This window comes from Hemitrygon akajei, chromosome 11 (assembly GCF_048418815.1).
Source record: "Hemitrygon akajei chromosome 11, sHemAka1.3, whole genome shotgun sequence".
NCBI lineage: Eukaryota > Metazoa > Chordata > Chondrichthyes > Myliobatiformes > Dasyatidae > Hemitrygon > Hemitrygon akajei.
This window is the reverse complement of record NC_133134.1, coordinates 88,495,651-88,515,534: the sequence shown is the minus strand read 5'-3', so window position 1 is coordinate 88,515,534 and position 19,884 is coordinate 88,495,651. Positions and strand designations below refer to the sequence as shown.

The 19,884-nt window shown below is 45.3% G+C and overlaps 1 non-coding gene across 1 annotated transcript; it reads left to right on the top strand.

The window, feature by feature from the left end:
- Positions 1-7,011: 7,011 nt before the first annotated feature.
- Positions 7,012-7,093, top strand: trnas-cga (transfer RNA serine (anticodon CGA)). The gene has a single exon. It is a non-coding gene; the product is annotated as a tRNA-Ser (tRNA).
- Positions 7,094-19,884: the final 12,791 nt, after the last annotated feature.

Below are 19,884 nucleotides of genomic sequence, written 5' to 3'. Positions count from 1 at the left end.
GGAATAGCTGTGTTTTCTAGAAGCAAAGTACACAGCGGTCCCTTATGACACTCTTGTACAATCTTGCTCTGAGGTCTTCAATTCAAATTTCCACAGACTTTACATTCGCCAGCAGTATGGCCTGGGGTTATAAGGCTTCTGAGATTCAATCATACCTGCAGGCCCATTCAGCGTCCCCACTCCCGTTTGTTTAAAGGGAAGCTGCACTCATCATCTGTGTATGCAGTCCGGGATCCGCCAATTATGAGTACCGATAGGTTTTAAACGTTTGTGAATTTCAGCTGTAGTAGTCATAAAGGGGAATATTTGATTATTCCCTTCGGAGCTACACGCAAAGAGTCGCCATTTATTGCCGCCATTTTAGGTCATCGACATTTTTTGAAGAATTTTGCCTATGGCAACTCCGGTATAGACTGATACAGAATAAGGGTAGGACGAGGGGGATAGCAAGTTGACTTTCATGCTCAGGGCAACAACACGCTCCGCATTGTCATCAGAACACAAGTGCTGGTCATTGACTTTAGGACGCAGGAAGCAGCATATACCCTGGATCTATCAATTGTTCTGATGTGGAGATGGTTGAAAGATTCAAGGTGCTAAAAGCAAGTATCAACAATAAGTTGTCCTATTCCAATCATATAGACGCTGCGGCCTGGAAAGTCGTTCTCTTCCGCAAAAGTTCTGCACCGATTTTTATACATGCAAATAAGAAATCATACTATCCAGATTCATCAACGCTTGGCATTTAAACTACTCTGCTCAAGATTGCAAGAAACAGCTGAGAAATATGGACAAAGCTTAGTCCATCACCAATGTCTACCTCTCTCCATGGGTCTGTCTACACTTGATATTGCTTCACTCAAGCAGCCAGCATAATCAAACTCCTTGCTGGTCCATAGGGATGAAGCATAAATTCTAACCTCCGTCCATTGAACGGATGAACTCTTGCTCTCACAACTTGCCTCATCTTGGACTTTGCACGATGTTATCTTCCTGTACTGCACTGTCTCCGTAACAGTAACTACATTTCTATATTCTGTATTCCGTTATTAAGTTCGCTTTTACCATATCAAAGTAATTATGATTTGAAGAAATCGATGAGGATGATTTGCAAAATGATTAATGGTGTTGTGAGAGAAGGCAGAAGTTGGTGAAATGTTTATAGAACATAGAACATAGAATAGTACAGCACATTACAGGCCCATCGGCCCACAATGTTGTGCCGACCCTCAAACCCTGCCTCCCATATAACCCCCCCCCCCACCTTAAATTCCTCCATATACCTGTCTAGTAGTCTCTTAAACTTCACTAGTGTATCTGCCTCCACCACTGACTCAGGCAGTGCATTCCACGCACCAACCACTCTCTGAGTAAAAAACCTTCCTCTAATATCCCCCTTGAACTTGCCTCCCCTTACCTTAAAGCCATGTCCTCTTGTACTGCGCAGTGGTGCCCCGGGGAAGAGGCGCTGACTGTCCACTCTGTCTATTCCTTTTAATATCTTCTACACCTTTATCATGTCTCCTCTCATCCTCCTTCTCTCCAAAGAGTAAAGCCCTAGCTCCCTTAATCTCTGATCATAATCCATACGCTCAAAGCCAGGCAGCATCCTGGTAAATCTCCTCTGTACCCGTTTCAACATTTTCTCAGAGGTTTCAGGAATACATGTTCATCACCGCATCACCGAGTCACTGTAGGTGCTGACATTACCACGAAGGAGAGCAGAACAGCGCCACACTCAAGTAATATTCACAGTACGTCTTGGCAATCAATTAAAATCTAGGAGGCTGAGTTTCAGGATGAAGACACGAAATATATAATTGGCAGCCGCGAGCGGAGCTCCGAGTAACATGTCAGGAAACTGTGGACGACTGTGTGACGTTCAAATGTCTCAATAAGGGGAACACAGCTCCCAGGAGCTGTTGAATCAGAGATTGGCCGCTCTCGGGGAACAGAACAGCTCTCTCTGGTTGACAGAGTGTCTTCGCAGTTCCAGCAGTTTAATGACATTTCTCCTATGACAAATGGCGTCTGTGCAGAACGCTCTTTCGGTCAACCTCCTCTCGATAGACCATGAAGATATATTTCACTTCTTTTATGTCCTTTACGTTGGCTTTTCGTCTCGACTGTTATTCTGGATCTGTTGGAGCCTGCGATTTGCTCCAAATCCAAGCGATTTGGAGATCGCTTGGGTGGTTTAGCGCTCCGCAGTCTCCAAGGAGGCAGAGGCGGCGTGCGAGAAATTCGTGGTGAGAACGCAGCAGGGCGCGAGTCGATGTTTGTCTCCATTTCGCCGAACAACACTTTCATTGTTCGCCGATTAGTGACGGGGGATATTGAAACATCAAGACGAATGCAGAAGCTGAGCGCCGGCTGCCTGCCTTCTGGTCGCTGATGAGGTCGCTCTGCTACGGGGAGGTGAGACTGCCTTTTTATCGCTGGTGAAATCGCCATCCTACGGAGAGGGAAAGGCCTGCCGCTTTGCCCAGAAAATGTTGTCCAGGTTTTCTGCATTTTGGATATGGACTTGGACTATAGACATTTTTTTCCAATCTTATAGTTTTTCTTAATATTCTGTGTTTTCCGCCCGACCTTCTTCATCTTTTTGTGCGGGAAGGAGGGCCTTGCGGGTTGATGATTGTGCTGGGTTATTTTCTTTCTTACTTTCGTGGTTATCTGGGAAACAAGAATTTTAGAGTTGTATACTTTAATAATAAGCACACCTTTAAACCTTTGAACAAAAATCCTGATGTTAGTTCCTGATGTTAATCCTAATGTTAGATCAGAATGCTACGTGTTCGAATTATGTAGGGGTCACAGATGCTGAGGCCCATTTTGACATCACAATGTTTGCGGCGCCTCCACTCAGCAGTCCTTTCCGCAACGCAGCCTAATTTCACTATCCCTTTGGGAATTCAACGAGTATGAGCAACAAGCATCAAAATCTCTCTCACTCGGGCTTGAGCAAAACGACTTTCCAGCTTTCCCGGGATCGTACTGAAGAGCGACATTTACTGAGTTAATTTACTGAAGGTGGACCGAATTGGACCGATTGCGACAACATGACAAATGTGCATGCGCCCGATGGATCGCGCGGTGAATTTATTGGGCCTCTTACTCACGGGAGACACTCTATTTTGGGAGCCAGCTCTGGTGTCCGCATGGTTTTTGATTTACTCCCGGCGGGATCGGTTCGTCGCTCCCGCACTGTAATTCGCCCTGCGTGTATCGTGGTTAAAGTAACACGGTAAGAAGGTTCAATCCAACTGTTCGGTTCTGGATCTTGCTCCACGCGTACGTAAAATGACGCTTTGGAGATTATAGTATCTGGATCAAACACACACACAGTGAGACGAACTCAGCGGGTCAAGCAGCAGCTGTGGAAGGCAATGAACGGCCAGACCCTTCATTCGGACTCCATTAAGCTCCATTAGACCCTCCAGTAGGACTGAGAGTGCAGAGAGGGGAAACGGGAATAGTGACGCAGGGGTTTGTAGGTGACTGAGGAGCAAGGCGGATTCAGGTATAATGGGTAGGCGACGGATAATAGCTGGATTTGGGAAAAAACGGATGGGGAAGATAGGTGGAAGCAGATAATGAAATAAATAAGCGAAAGAACAGTATAGCAATGCCCTCGAGCAGGGCTGATATACGTACTATTGATCACCATAGTGTCAGTGGACGAATCACAGAGCTATCAAAGGGTTTGAAAGTGCAGAAAACGCACGTCTGAATTGTATGAACTCGTGGTTATATGCTGCGTTATACCAGTAGCAATTTCGGTTCAAATCCGAATCATGCAAGGTGACACCTTACGTTCAGATTTTGTCTTTCAAAAACCTTTGCCAATACAACGCTTTCCTTTTGCTGAATATCCCACATCTGTCGTGCGAGGGATGGGGGTAATTATTGAGTTTCTTCTGTCACCACCAGTTTTCGCCTGGATTCTCACACCTGGAACCAGGAGGGGCATTTCCAGCTGAACGTTATCAGCATCAGAAAATGCGAGTAGGTAGAGGGGCTTTCTGATTATTTATCATCACTAAATGACTCGGATCCACAAAATGCTGTTCAATCTGTCCCCGGAATTTCTGTGCTGTTCACTGACCGTGAAATGAAGGCATTTCTACTTCCAATGATATCTCACACGTTTAGATCTGTTAGTTCTTTCATAGTGTCCATATATTTTCTTCTTTGCCTTCCTCTTCCGCGTTTCCCGGGCATACGGCCTTGTAATGTAAAGCATTCTATTTCTCCCTTTCTGATGACATGGCCCAGGAATTTAAGTTTCCTCTCATTTAATGCTCTCATTAAAGATCTTTATGTATGGGCACGTTGGAGTACTGTCTCATCAGTTACCCTATCTCTATATGATATTTTCAGCATTCTTCGAAGAAACCATATTTCTGTTGCTTCTAGCTTTCTTTGGAGTTCTGGTGTTATAGTCTATGTTTCGGAAGCATACAGCAAGATTGGCCAGATGTAACATTTTAGTAGCCTAAGCCTTGTTGTCATAGAAATGTGTCTGTTGGTAAAAATGGGTTTCAGTTTTTGAAAGTTGGTTTTGACAATGGCAATTCTTCTTTTTATTTCTTCTTTACATTTAGCATCTTGTGATATAAGGCTACCAAGGCAATTAAAGCTGGTATTTTGTTCAATCTCTTGGATATCGATGTACAATTGGCAGTTGGGAGTATCCTGTTGTTTTGATCTTACCATACATTTGGTTTTTTTAGAGTTGATGGGCAAAATCTGCACTTGTTTGTACTACTTTGTCTCGGAGCATTTGTAGGTCTTCTGCAGCACTTGCTATTAGGGTGGTATCGTCTGCATATCTTATATTGCTCATGTTAACACCTCCAACTTTTATCCCATCTAGGTCTTCTATTTCTCTGAGAATCATTTCACTATAAATATTAAATAACTCCGGTGATGCAACGCATCCCTGTCTAACTTCTCTTTGAATTTTAGACCAACTGTTTATATCATCATCAATTTTTACCGCCGCCGTTTGATTCCAATATAAATTTTGAAGCAGTTGTTGGTCCCATCCGTCAGTGCTTAGTTTAGCGAGAATTTGAAATATTTTTTCATGATGCACTTTGTCGAATGCTTTAGTGAAATCAATAAAACATAAAAAGACATCATTTTGATATTCATTTGCCCTTCCTGAAAGCATTCGTAGCATGAAAATTGCGTTCCTAGTTCCTCTATCCTCACTAAACCTAGTTTAGAAGTTTCCAGCCTTAATTTGTTTTTAATTCGACTCAGAACAATTCTCAACAGAATCTTATTATGTGACTCACAAGACTGATTGTTCTATAATTTTTGCAGTCAATAGTTCCAGGAATTTTTGGCAGAGTTATAAATACTGATTTCAAGAGATCGTCAGGCAATACTCATATATGCCATTAAACAGTTCAAAAAGAATATCTATACAATAGACAATAAACAATAGACAATAGGTGTAGGAGTAGGCCATTGGGCCCTTCGAGCCAGCACCGCCAATCACTGTGATCATGGCTGGTCATCCACAATCAGTACCCCGTTCCTGCCTTCTCTCCATATACCCAATTCTTCTAGGGTTTGTACCATTTCTACTGAAATTTCATCAGGTCCAGTGGCTTTACCATGTTTCATGTTTTTCATTGCTTTAGTTATTTCTTCTTTGGTCAGAATTAAGGTGTTTAATATCTGGGAGTTCCCCTCTATTATCTTCAAAAAGCAGTTCTATATACTGAATCCACCCCTCACATACTTTATCTGGATCGGTTAGTATGGATCCGTCTGCTGATCTTATGTATCCTCTAGAGGAGGTTTTCTTAATTCCAGCAATTGCCTTAATTTTCTTGTGCATTTCTTTGCTGTTGTTAATATGACCTTCTACTTCTTTGCATTTTTGATTCAGCCATTCATCCTTTGCAATATTGCACAATTGTCTTGTCTGTCTGTCTAGCTCTCTGTATGGCACATCATTCGTCGTCGTCGTCGTGGCTATCCCTCGAGGTCGACGATGATGGTCTTCGTTCTATTTCCACAGAGCGAAGATGCCTGTGCGTGTATTTGTTTAACGTGTTCTTGATGTTGCACTCCAAGAAGCACACGATACTTCACAATCAACCAACTGATTCCAATGGCATGGAAACCACGACGACTGGAGCTGATGGATTTGTTGCAGCCTTCATCCGCCTTCACAGCCGTTGAGTTCAAAGTAACTTTGTCCACCTGTTCCACCGTTGAGGTCTTGGTTGGATTGTACTTTGTCAGGGGCCTCACTCTCGACCTTACCGCCATGGGTGACTCTACTAGGAGCATAGCTCTGACGGCATCGCTCTCAGGGTCTGAGGACCACACAAGCTTCTCCACCACGACAAGGTGACAATCTACGGAGAAGTGTACTTCATTATTCTTCACTAATCTTCTTTGTTCCATCAGATCTAGAGTTTCTTGGGTTATCCACCCCTTGTTGGTGTGTTAGATTTCTTGTACTGGGATTATCTCCTCTGCTGATTGCTGTTTTGCAGATTTACATCTGTCCCAAATAGGATTTGTACAGCTTCTCCAAATTACTTGCTGCACAGGTGCTCTAACGGAAGTTTCCATGAATAGCACGATGAATGGCATCATTAATGCCAACGCCTCAGTGAGACTCTGCAAAGGATGCTTACTTGTTCAACCACATGTGTTAAATTTTTAACTCCCTTATAAATCCGGCTGATTGCCTGGTAAAGACCTAAGTGGCAACGCTGTTGTGCGGTGCTGAGTATGTCATACTGTTCCTGTTACTGAGTTACTTGTTTCATCTCTGGAAAGGAAAATATCCAATTCCTAATGCAGATTTTCTAATAGGTTTTATGTAACTTCGTTGCTTTACCTTTTGCTTTCTTCTACGTTCAAGTATCATTTCGAAAATAATTTCGGGTTTAATTTCGGTCAATGAAAAATTAAATTACTCAGAATATTTTCTCCGTCCCGTGATATGTGACATTTCAGGGTATTCTTCAAAGCAAAGCTGCGATGGCCGAGTGGTTAAGGCGTTGGATTCGAAATCCAATGGAGTTTCTCCGCGCAGGTTCGAACCCTGCTCGCAGCGGATTCTATTTATCTGATTTCTGACTCAACTGATACAGCCCGAAAAGTATCTGGTTTTGCCATTGAACTGAATGCCAAACCAGTCTAATAACGCACAGGAGACTCCGCGTCTGGCGGGATATCAGAATTTAAAGGGGCATTTAAAAGGATTGAGCATGTGTAAACATTTCTGTTCATTGGCTAACTGGCGACAAATGACCATATAACCATATAACAATCACAGCACGGAAACAGGCCATTCCGGCCCTCCTAGTCCGTGCCGAACTCTTAATCTCACCTAGTCCCACCTACCCGCACTCAGCCCATAACCCTCCACTCCTTTCCTGTCCATATACCTATCCAATTTTACCTTAAATGACACAACTGAACTGGCCTCTACTACTTCTACAGGAAGCTCATTCCACACAGCTATCACTCTCTGAGTAAAGAAATACCCCCCATCGTGTTTCCCTTAAACTTTTGCCCCCTAACTCTCAAATCATGTCCTCTCGTTTGAATCTCCCCTACTCTCAATGGAAACAGCCTATTCACGTCAACTCTATCTATCCCTCTCAAAATTTTAAATACCTCGATCAAATCCCCCCTCAACCTTGCCCCTGGAATGGGTTAACAGTATTTCTCCCACTCAGGTGCTGTGAATTTTTAATTGGCTTTCACAGTTATTGTCTTTAACATGCATTTTTGATTAAGGTAAAAAAAAATGGGCAGGATAGTTGAATGCTCCTCTTGCAGGATGTGGGTATGCAGGGAGATCTCCAATGTCGATAGACAATAGACAATAGGTGCAGGAGTAGGCCATTCGGCCTTTCGAGCCAGCACCGCCATTCAATGTGATCATGGCTGATCATCCACAATTAGTACCCCGTTCCTGCCTTTCCCCATATCCCTTGACTCTGCTATCTTTAAGAGCTCTATTTAACTCTTTCTTGAAAGCATCCAGAGAATTGGCCTCCATTGCCTTCTGAAGCAGAACTTTCAAAAGATCCACAACTCTCTGGGTGACAAAGTTTTTCCTGAACTCCGTTCTAAATGGCCTACGCCCCTTATTCTTAAACTGTGGCCTCAGATTCTGGACTCCCCCAACATCAGGAACATGTTTCCTGCCTCAAAGGTATCCAATCCCTCAATAATCTTATATGTTTCAATCAGATCCCCTCTCATCCTTCTAAATTCCAGTGTGTACAAGCCCAGTTGCTCCAATCTTTCAACAGATGACAGTCCCGCCATCCCGGGAATCAACCTCGTGAACCTACACTGCACTCCCTCAATAGCAAGAATGTCCTTCCTCAAATCTGGAGACCAAAACTGAACACAATACTCCAGGTGTGGTCTCACCAGGGCCCTGTACAACTGCAGAAGGACCTCTTTGTTCCTATATTCAACTCCCCTTGTTATGAAGTCCAACATGCCATCTGCCTTCTTCACTGCCTGCTGTACCCGCATGCTTACTTTCAGTGACTGATGAACAAGGACACCTAGATCTCGTTGTACTTCCTTTTTCCTACCTTGACACCATGCAGATAGTAATCTGCCTTCCTGTTCTTGCCACCAAAGTGGATAACCTCACATATATCCACATTAAACTGCATCTGCCATGCATCTGCCTACTCACCCAACCCGTCCAAGTCACCCTGCATTCTCCTAACATCCTCCTCATATTTCACACTGCCACCCAGATTTGTGTCATCTGCAAATTTGCTAATGATACTTTTAATCCCTTCATCTAAATCATTAATGTATATTGTAAATAGCTGCGGTCCCAGCACCGAGCCTTGCGGTACACCACTAGTCACCGCTTGCCATTCTGAAAAGGACCCGTTAATCCCTACTCTTTGTTTCCTGTCTGCCAACCGATTTTCTATCCATGTACGTACCCTACCCCCAATACCATGTGCTCTAATTTTGCCCACTTGTCTCCTATGTGGGACCTTATCAAAGGTTTTCTGAAAGTCCAAGTACACTACATCCACTGGCTCTCCCTTGTCCATTTTCATAGTTACATCCTCAAAAAATTCCAGAAGATTAGTCAAACATGATTTCCCCTACGCAAATCCATGCTGACTCGGACCGATCCTGTTACTGCTATCCAAATGTGCCGCTATTTCATCTTTTATAATTGACTCTAGCATCTTTCCCACCACTGATGTCAGGCTAACTGGTCTAAAATTCCCTGTTTTCTCTCTTGCTCCTTTCTTAAAAAGTGGGATAACATTAGCTACCCTCCAATCTTCAGGAACTGATCCTGAATCTATAGAACATTGGAAAATGATTACCAATACATCCACGATTTCTAGAGCCACCTCCTTAAGTACCCTGAGATGCAGACCATCAGGCCCTGGGGATTTATCAGCCTTCAGTCCCATCAGTCTATCCAACACCATTTTCTGCCTAATGTGAATTTCCTTCAGTTCCTCCGTTACCTTAGGTCCTCTGGCCACTATTACATCTGGGAGATTGCCTGTGTCTTCCCTAGTGAAGACAGATCCAAAGTACCTGTTCAACCCGTCTGCCATTTCCTTGTTCCACATAATAAATTCATCTGTTTCTGCCTTCAAGGGCCCAACTTTGGTCTAATTAATTTATTTCCTCTTCACACACATAAAGAAGCTTTTACTATCCTCTTTTATAATCTTGGCTAGCTTGCCTTCGTACCTCATCTTTTCTCCCCGTATTGCCTTTTTAGTTATCTTCTGTTGGTCTTTAAAAGTTTCCCAATCCTCTGGCTTCCCGCTCATCTTTGCTATGTTATACTTCTTTTCTTTTATTTTTATACTGTCCTAGACTTCCCTTGTTAGCCACGGTCGCCCCTACTCCCCTTAGAATCTTCCTTCCTCTTTGGAATGAACTGATCCTTCATCTTCTGTATTCTTCCCAGAGACACCTGCCATTGCTGTTCCACTGTCATCCCTGCTAGGGTATCCTTCTAGTCAACTTTGGCTAGCTCCTAGCCTCGTGAACCTACACTGCACTCGCATAGCTCCACGTGCTAGTCATAGCTCCACAGTTCCCCTTGTTCAACTGTAATACTGACACTTCCGATTTTCCCTTCTCCCTCTCAAATTGTAGATGAAAACTTATCATATTATGGTCACTAGCTCCTAATGGCTCCTTCACCTCGAGTTCCCTCGATTGTCCTTGACGACTGCAATCAGAGTTAAGGAGTTAGAGCTGGAACTGGATGAACTCTGGATCATTCGGGAGGCTGACTGGGTGATAGATAGGACCTACAGAGAGATAGTTAAACCCAAGGTCAGGATTCAGAAAACTGGCTGATGGTTAAGAAAGGGAAAATGATTAAGGAGCCAGTGCAGAGTGCCGCTATTGTCATCCCCCTCAACAGCAGATATATCACTTTGGATACTGTCGTGGGCGGGGCAGATAATCTAACAGAAGGAAGCTCACAGTGCTCGGGTCTCTGGCACTGTCTGCCTCTGTGACTCAGAAGGGAAGGGGGAAGAAGAGGCACACTGATAGGAGATTTGTTACTTAGGGGAAAGGACAGGAGATTTTGTGATCGAGATTGAGGTTCCCGAATGGTATGTTGACTCCCAGGCGCCAGGGTCCGGAATATCTCGGATCTAGTTCATGGTGTTCTTCAGTGGGAGGGTGAACAGCCAGAAGTTATAGTCCTTGTAGTTACCAGTGACGTGGGCAGCATGAGTGCCGAGGGTCTGCATAGGGAGCGCAGAGAATTAAGTATTAGAGCAGAATCTCCAGGGCTGCGATTTCAAGATTCTACCCGTTCTACGTGCTAGTGAGGCCAGATTATACAGTTTCATACGTAGCTAAGGAGTTGGTGTAGGAGGGAGGACAAAAGATTTTTGGATCATTAGGCTCTCTTCCAGGGATGGTGGGACCTGTACAGAAGAGATGGTTTGCACCTGAACAGGCGGGGAAATGATACCTTAGCGGGAAAGTTTGTTAATGATGTATGGTGGGGTTTAAACTGGAGTTACGGGGGGATTGGAACCAGTGTGCCAGAACAGCTTGTGGAGAGGTTCCGGAGGCAGATGTTTGTAAGACCTCAAACAGAGGTCGGAATCAAAAGGTTGAGCATGGTGTGATTCGTGACCAGAGCTGCATATAGTTCAATGCAAGAAGTATAGTAAGAAAGGTGCATAATAGTACTGAAGACGAGGTAGCTAGTTTACAAATAGAGGCAATGTCTAGCGAGGAGAGGCTATTAATAGGGCGAAATTGCAGTCAACAGGATGTTGAAGGGCGGACAAAATCGAAATGGGTGAATACAGGACTGAAGGTGTTTGGATGAGTGCAGTATGTGGACTTGATGAACTTGCAGCACAGTTGCAGATTTTGCACTCCAAGATGCTGAATCATAGGTGAAAGAAGATAAGAACTGGGAGCTTAATGTCCAAGAATACACGTTGTATCGAGAGGACAGACATGAAAGCAGAAGGGGCGGCGTTGCTCTGTTGGTAAAAAATATGAAATTAAATCATTAGAGAGAGGTGACATAGGGTCAGATTGTGTTGAATCATTGTGGATAGAGCTTCAGGGATAAACAAACCCTGATGGGAGTTATATACAGACCCCAAAACAGTAGTAAAGATGCTGCCCAAAAATTACGACGGGAGACAAAAAATGAATGCCAAAAGGACAATCTTCCAATCGTCTTGGGAGTCTTCAATATGCAGGTAGATTGGGAAAATCAGTTACATGCTGGATTCCAGGAGGGGGAAATTCTGGAGTGCCTATGAGATGGCTATTAGCGTAACTCGTGGTTGAATCCACCAAGGGAATCAACTATTCTGGATTGAGTGTTGTGCAATGAACCAGACGTGATTAGAGTGTGTAAGTAGACCACTGGCAGGGATGACGGCAGAGCAGCAATGGCTGTAATTTCTGGAGGCAATTCTGAAGGCACGGGATATATACAACCCAAAGCGGAAGATGTCTTCTAAAGGAAATGTAACATCCTGGGAAAGGTTTCACTGTTAATGTAATCGTCTTTCTGTAGAAGCATTTGGGTTCTAGTAGAGATACCGGGTGCTTTGGAATGCAAGCTGCGTCTTTTGTTCGGCGGGAGATGAAGGACGAAGACCTGGAGAGAACCGGTGGTAGGATACGACCCAGTGGGGACCGTGGTTCGATGGAGCCAGGCGCCGAGATCGACTGAGGATCAGTGGATAGCAACTTTGGGAAGAGTTGAGCTCCAACTTGTGTACATTTGACTGTTTAATTATATCAGACCCTTATTTGTCTTTTCTTTGCTAACCCTCTAGTTAAATTAAAATACATAAATATAATTCATTTAATCGTATGCAGTGTGCCGTCTGTAATTTCTTGGCACTGAGTTGTAACACAGTAGCAAATTACACGGCATCCACACAAACCGGGGTTTGCGATGGGAGTGCCGTCTCAATCTCACGGGTTTGGCGCGACCGGGGGGTGGGGGTGGGGGGTGGTGTATTCCCAAGACTTACGCAGCCAATGAAACCAGCGGGTTTTTATTTCTGGGGACATCGTCCGGGATCGATTTCGTTGGACGCTGTGTGATTGCCCTGAACATTGATCCAGTAGGTTGTGTGTTTAAGCCCGTGTTAAACCATTGTCCAGTAAAGCGAGTAAGATACGTGGTTGTGGATGTTGCAGGGGTTGAGCGGTGGTGCGACTCCACGGGGTTACATAGAAACGTAGAAACATGGAAAACCTACAGCACAATGCAGGCCCTTCGGCCCACAAAGCTGTGCCGAACATGTCCTTACCTTAGAAATTACCTAGGGTTACCCACAGCCCTCTATTGTTCCTAAGTTCCAGATACCCATCCAGGAGACTCTTAAAAGACCCCATCGTATTCGACTCCATCACGATCGCTGGCAGCCCATTCCACACACTCACCACTCTCTGCGTAAAACAATTTACCACTGACATCTCCTCTGTACCTTCTTCCATGCACCTTAAAACCCTTTCGTGCTAACCACTTCAGCCCGAGGAAAAAGCCTCTGACTATCCACACGATCAATGCCTATTATCATCTTATACACCTCTATCAGGTCATCTCTCATCCTCCATTGCTCCAAGGAGAAATGGCCGAGTTCACTCAACCTAATCTCATAAGGCATGCTCCCCAATCCAGGCAACATCGTTGTAAATCTCCCCTGCACCCTTTCTATGGTTTCCACATCCTTCCTGTAGTGAGGCGACCAGAACTAAGCACAGTACTCCAAGTGGGGTCTGACCAGTGTCCTATAAAGCTGCAACATTACCTCTCGGCTCCTAAACTCAATCCCACGATTGATGAAGGCCAATGCACCATACGCCTTTTTAGCCACAGAGTCAAACTGCGCAGCAGCTTTGAGCGTCCTCTGGACTTGGACCCCAAGATCCCTCTGATCCTCCACACTGCCAAGAGTCTTACCATTAATCTTACATTCTGTCGTCACATTTGACCTATCAAAATGAACCAGCTCACATTTATCTGGGTTGAACTCCATCTGCCATTTCTCAGTCCAGCTTTGCATACTACCAGAGCCCCATTGTACCATCTGACTATCCACACTATCCACAACACCCCGAACCTTTGTGTCATCAGCAAATTTAATAACCTATCCCTCCACTTCCTCATCCATGTCACATAAAAATCACGAAGAGCAGGTGTCCCAGAACAGATCCCTGAGGCACACCACTGGTCACCGACCTCCATGTATAATATGACCCGTCTACAACCACACTTTGTGTTCTGTGGGCAAGCCAGTTCCTGATCCACAAAGCAATGCACACTTGGATCTCATGCCTTCTTACTTTCTCAAAAAGCCTTGCATGGGGTACCTTTTCAAATGCCTTGCTGAAATCCATATACACTATATCTACGGCACTACCTTCATCAATGTGTTTAGTCACATCTAAGACACCACCAGCCTTTCTTAAAGCCATGCTGACTATTCCTCATCATAGTATACCTCTCCAAATGGTCATAAATCCTGCCTCTCAGGATCCTCTCCATCAACTTCCATCGCTGAAATAAGACTCACTGGTCGACAATTTCCTGGGTTATCTCTACTCCCTTTCTTGAATAAGGAGACAACATCCGCAACCACCAATCCTCCGGAACCTCTCCTGTCCCATTGATGATGCAAAGATCATCGCCAGAGGCTCAGCAATCTCCTCCCTAGCCTCCCACTGTAGCCTTGGGTATATCTCATCCTGTCACGGTGACTTATCCAACTTGATGTTTTGCAAAAGCACACCCTCTTCCGTAATATCTGCGTGCTCAAGCTTTTCAGTTCGCTGTAAGTCATCCCTACAATCGCCAAGATCGTTTAAAGAATGCGTATGTATTGAATGGGGTACACATTCGTAGTCCCAATAAATTGTGAATTCCGACTTTAGCTACCATTAAAGCATTGGGATCGGTTACCATCGTGAAACGGATTTTTTGACAAAATGGTGGGCAAAGACTTTGTTTTAGTTCAGACTAGCGCTGAACTGGGGCCCCAAGAGAGGTGGCTGAGAGAGGAGGTGGGAGAGGTGGGGGAGTGTATGCGTGGGCTGACAACACTTTCCGGAAGGAGCGGAGTGTAGGCGAGGGTGCCGAATCGGAAGCCGAGTTTCCCGTAGCTGGGGGCGGAGACTTTAAAGACAAGTTGCTGTCGTTTCTGCGGAGAGAGGGGAAGGAGAGGTCTGATGTGGAACGTCTAAAGGAGTCCTCAATCAAGGGGTGACGATTCTAATTCGGTATCGGCACTTACATCCTGGTGAATAAATAGCTACGTGCCCGGTTTCAAATTCCCTTTTATCGTAGGCTCAGCAAGTTCTCAAGAATATTGCCCACCCCGAGGGGAAGGAGGAGTATAAGACTTAAGCAGAGCGCATCTCTCAGATGCTGGCTGAGTGGCAGTGCTGTGATGACGTAAAAAGACATTGACTGGTAGATAGGCTGCTGACGTATTGAAAATATTAAAGACAGAAAATCCCTTTGCTACTTCTGCGGATTACATGCAAGCGCTAGAAAATATTTTTGGCGCGACGGGAAGCCCAGTGGAACTTATGTCGGGTTTTCGGAACATGTTTCAGGAGAAGGGGGAGAAACTTTCCGCCTACATTTTTCGGCGAGAGAGGCAGCTGAGTTGCTTACGGCGTGGGGTGGGGGGGGCATTCAAACGGCTGAGTGAATCAGTTAAGAATGGACCACGTGGCGAAAGGTGCACAGCACAGGCCAAGATCGCTGGGATTTCAGAATGTCTCGTAAGACGCGCCCCCTTCCTAGTTTGTCGAGCTGATCGGAGAAGTAAGAGTGGAGGAGAATGCGACGGAAGCGCGGCCTCCGTCGACAGTGTAGAGTCCTTGGCTGTAGATCCCATGGCTGAAGTGGCCACAGACAGCCCACCCCCGGGAAGTGGTAAATCAGCTCGTGGCAGAGTTCAGAACTGAGATATCCAGGTTGTTATCCGCGGGTGCGGCCATCCCGCACGACTAAGCGGACAGGGAGTCGGAGCACCTGAGGACTGCTAGTGAACGGGATCCCGCGAGAACGGGAGCGACTGGTGTTGGCGACAGTTATACCAGCGACTGTCATAGAAGCTGAAGTTATCGGATGCAGATGTGGGAGTAGCTGAGGCCCTTGATACATCAGTGTTGTTTTGTCCGGACCCGGTCGAGAAGGGCGAAGCATCAATTCTTGTGGGGACAAATACTCCTATTGTGAGGAGATTAGTGGGAGCCGGCAAGGAGAAAATTGGAGAGAGCTTGTCTATTCACTCTGTGTTCCGAGCCGCTTTTGAGGAAGTTCATGGCCGCACTGGGCTGAATGATGAGCATAAACGAAGATCTGTGTGGTCCAAACCAGTCGGGTATGGCCTGTGGAAGTAGCTAGTGTGACGGGAAACCCCAAATTTCGCGAATGCCTGATGCCGAGGCCTTCTTGCCGAATGCTCTGGAAGACCACGACAATGAGTCATGCTTACCTGCTGGGGTACTTGCACGAACTACAGAAGCCGTCGGTTGTACAGGTGAACAGAATGACAGAGATTGTCAGGAACACTGCAGAAAGGGAAAGCACCCTTAGGCGGGGAATAGCAATGGCGCAGCTCTTTCCGGTGATGGTAATTACAGGTGCTCCGGTGAGACAAGCCGGGGAGACACTCTCTCCGAAAAAGGAAAAGCTAGTCAGAACATTGATGCCGGTACTTCATAACCATATAACAATTACAGCACGGAAACAGGCCATCTCAGCCCTTCTAGTCCGTGCCGAACGCTTACTCTCACCTAGTCCCACTGGCCCGCACTCAGCCCATAACCTTCCATTCCATTCCTGTCCATATACCTGTGCAATTTATTTTAAAATGACAAAATAGAACCTGCCTCTACCACTTCTACTGGAAGCTCGTTCCATACAGCTACCACTCTCTGAGTAAAGACGTCCCCCCTTGTGTTACCCCTAAACTTTTGCCCCTTAACTCTCAACTCGTCTTCTTGTTTGAATCTCCCCTACTCTCAATGGGGAAAGCCTATCCACGTCAACTCTATCTAAAACCCTCATAATTTTAAGCACCTCTATCAAGTCCCCCCTCAACCTTCTATGCTCCAAAGAATAAAGACTTAACTTGTTCAACCTTTCTCTGTAACTTGGGTGCTGAAACCCAGGTAACATTCTAGTAAATCTCCTTTGTACTCTCTCTATTTTGTTGACATCTTTCCTATAATTCGGTGACCAGAACTATACACAATACTCCAAATTTGGCCTCACCAATGCCTTGTACAATTTTAAGATTACATCCCAACTCCTTTACTCAATGCTCTGATTTATAAAGGTCAACATATCAAAAGCTTTCTTCACCACTCTATCCACATGAGATTCCACCTTCAGGGAACTATGCACCATTATTCCTAGATCACTCTGTTCTACGGCCTTCCTCAATGCCCTATCAATTACCATGTATGTCCTAAAAAAATATGGAACGCTTCACAACGTGCGTTCCAACGTGTCCCGACGTGTACACGAAGGGCTGGACAGGGGCAGAGAGTGGGAGGGCAATCCTGTAGTTAAAGTGATGTGCTGGTTTTCCGTCATGCAAAAGGCACAGGAAAGACAAGGGGAGAATCAAGCAGTAGATCATTTGTGAGCTTTTGATAGTGTCACTCCACAAGCTTACTACAACCTGACTGCTCTCAAAACAAAGTTGTTCCGGAATTGCGTCCTGGGGAAACGGCAGCCGCTCAGCGGAATAACTCATGCATCGTACCGTTTGGCCGGCGGTTGCGAGAGGGGACATGGCCCAAACGCACAAGTTGAAACACTCTGTGGTGTCCGAGTGAGTGTCCTAGATTGAAGTTGAAGAAACAGATTTTATACCGGGTCAAGTCGCATCCAGTCAGGCCTCGGCGTTCCCAGTTGGTTCTGTCTGAGAAATATCGGAGGATTGCATTGAAGGCACTTCATGAAGATTCCGGCCATTTTGGGGTTGACAAGGCATCGATTGCTCAGACATCGTTTCTAATGACCCCGAATGAAGCCGGAGGTCGAAGAGTACTGCATATCGTGTATTCAATTTATACGTAAGAAGACGCTGCCTGCGTGGGCAGCTCCGTTATTCCATTTACAGAGTGGGGAACCACTTGACCTGGTGTGTATGGATTTCCTATCAACAGAGCCTGATGCCAGCAACATGGCGTAAGTCCTGTTTTTCTTGATCACCACAGATATGTGCAAGCCTTTCCCGCCAAGGATCAGAGGACGTCCAAGGTGGCTGAAGTGTTATGGGTTGGGCATTCAGTTTATTATGGACTCCCCAGGCGGGCACATAGCGATCAGGAACGGAATTTCTAGAGTAGGCTCAGACATGTGTTACTTGGAGTCGAGAAATCGAGGATTATGCCTTATCAACAGCAGGGTGATCCCCGGCCCGAGAGATTCAGTCGGACCTTACTAGATATGCTCAGAACCCTGGAGATCACTAAAAAGAACAAGCTGGATCAACACTTTGGATATCTGGTCAACTACTAGAACTGTACACAGAATAAAGCCAACGGGTACTCCCGAAACGAGGTTGCCCATTGACCTCTGGTTTGGGACTGGCGGGGAAGATCTACAACAGACTTATCTGAAGTTTATGGCTGATATGAGAAGGGAACTGCAAAGGGCTTCTGAATTAGCTGAGGTCTATACTACGAAGCAGAATCAAGCAAATAAGAGCGGGTATAATCACAAGGTTAGGTTCTCCCAACTAATGCCTGGGAAGCATAGTTCCTAAAGAATTTGGGAAGCATACCTGGGAAGCATAAGTTGGCTGACTGCTGGGCGGCTATGCCCCATGTAGTGGAGAGTTACATACCAAACGAATGAGTTTTCCGGGTGAAATCAGAGGATGGGAATGTGCCTGCCAAGATTCTCCATCAGACACACCTTCTACCTCTAAAACAAGAGGTACATGTTGACCCAGAGCCAGAGCCAAGGATTAGAACAGACCTTCCCTCTGAATGTGATACGGCCTCAGAGGATGATGAAGTGGTGGTGTGGTATATGCTGCCCTTGGCAAACTCCCCAATAATTGATGCAGACCGGTGAAATGGGGGAACCAACAGTGGACAGGTGGATTTGCGGTTAGAAAATGACGAGGCTGGACTCTAAAGTAACTGGGCATGAAGGCATGCTCAGTCAAGTGACAAGGAACCTGAGCTGTCGGAAGGCACGAGTATCGGATGGCGGTCGGGATGGGGGGGGGGGGGTAACCACCCACCTGGACAGAAAAGACCCCAAGGACTGTCTAAAGCTGGAAATGTAGATGATGAGGTAAGGAAGTCCAAGACAGTCAGCAGAGCCCCAGACAGATTGGCCTATGTCGCACTTGGGGAACAGAGTGTGGCAGCTAACCCTTTGGTGAGCTATGGCACTATCACTTATGCCTGGGTTGCAGTTTGTACTTTGTAATAAGTGACAAATTATTTCAATGTCACGAGGACATGACTAATTTTGCTGGCGGGAGAGTGGAACACCCTGGGAAAGGTTTCACTGCTAACGTAATGGTCTTACTGTAGAAGCAGTGTTTCTGTTATAGTAGAGATAATGGCTGCTTTGGGATGCGTCTTTTGTTAGACGGGATATGAAGAGAGAAGACCCTGTACAGAACCGGTCGTAAGATACGTCCCAGTGAGGGACCGTGATTAGATAGAGCCAGGCGCCAATCTCGACTGAGGATCGGTGAATATGAATTTTGGGAAGGTTGAGCTCCAGCTTGTGCGCATTTGACTGTTTAATTATAATGGGCTCCTTTAGGGTTTTTTTCTTTACTAGTTAAGATTCATAAATATAATTCCTTTAATCGTATGCAGTTTGCTATCATTTCAGGGCACTGAGTTGTAAACGAGTAGAAAATTACACAGCACCCACACAAATCGGTGTTTGCCGTGGGAAAGCCGTCTCAGTCTCACGGGCTTGGCGGGACTGGAGGGTGTCCTCACTAGACTTACGCAGCTAAGGAAATCAGCGGGGTTTCAGAAAGATGACACAACCATGGCTAACAAGAGACGTCAAAACCAACATTAATGTCAGAACTAACATTAATCCCAAAGAAAAGGCATATAATACAGCAATATTAGTGGGAATTTAAGGATTGGGAAGCTTTTAAAAACTAACAGAAGGCAACTATAAAGTCATTAAGAGTGTAAACATGGAATAAAAAAGTATTCTAGCCAATAATATTAAAGCAGGTACCAAAGGTTTCTTCAAATACATAAAGTGTAAAAGAGATGTGAGAGTGATATCGGACCGTTGGAAAACGATACTGGAGAGATAGTAATGGTGGACAAACTGAATAAATATTTTCGTCGCTCTTC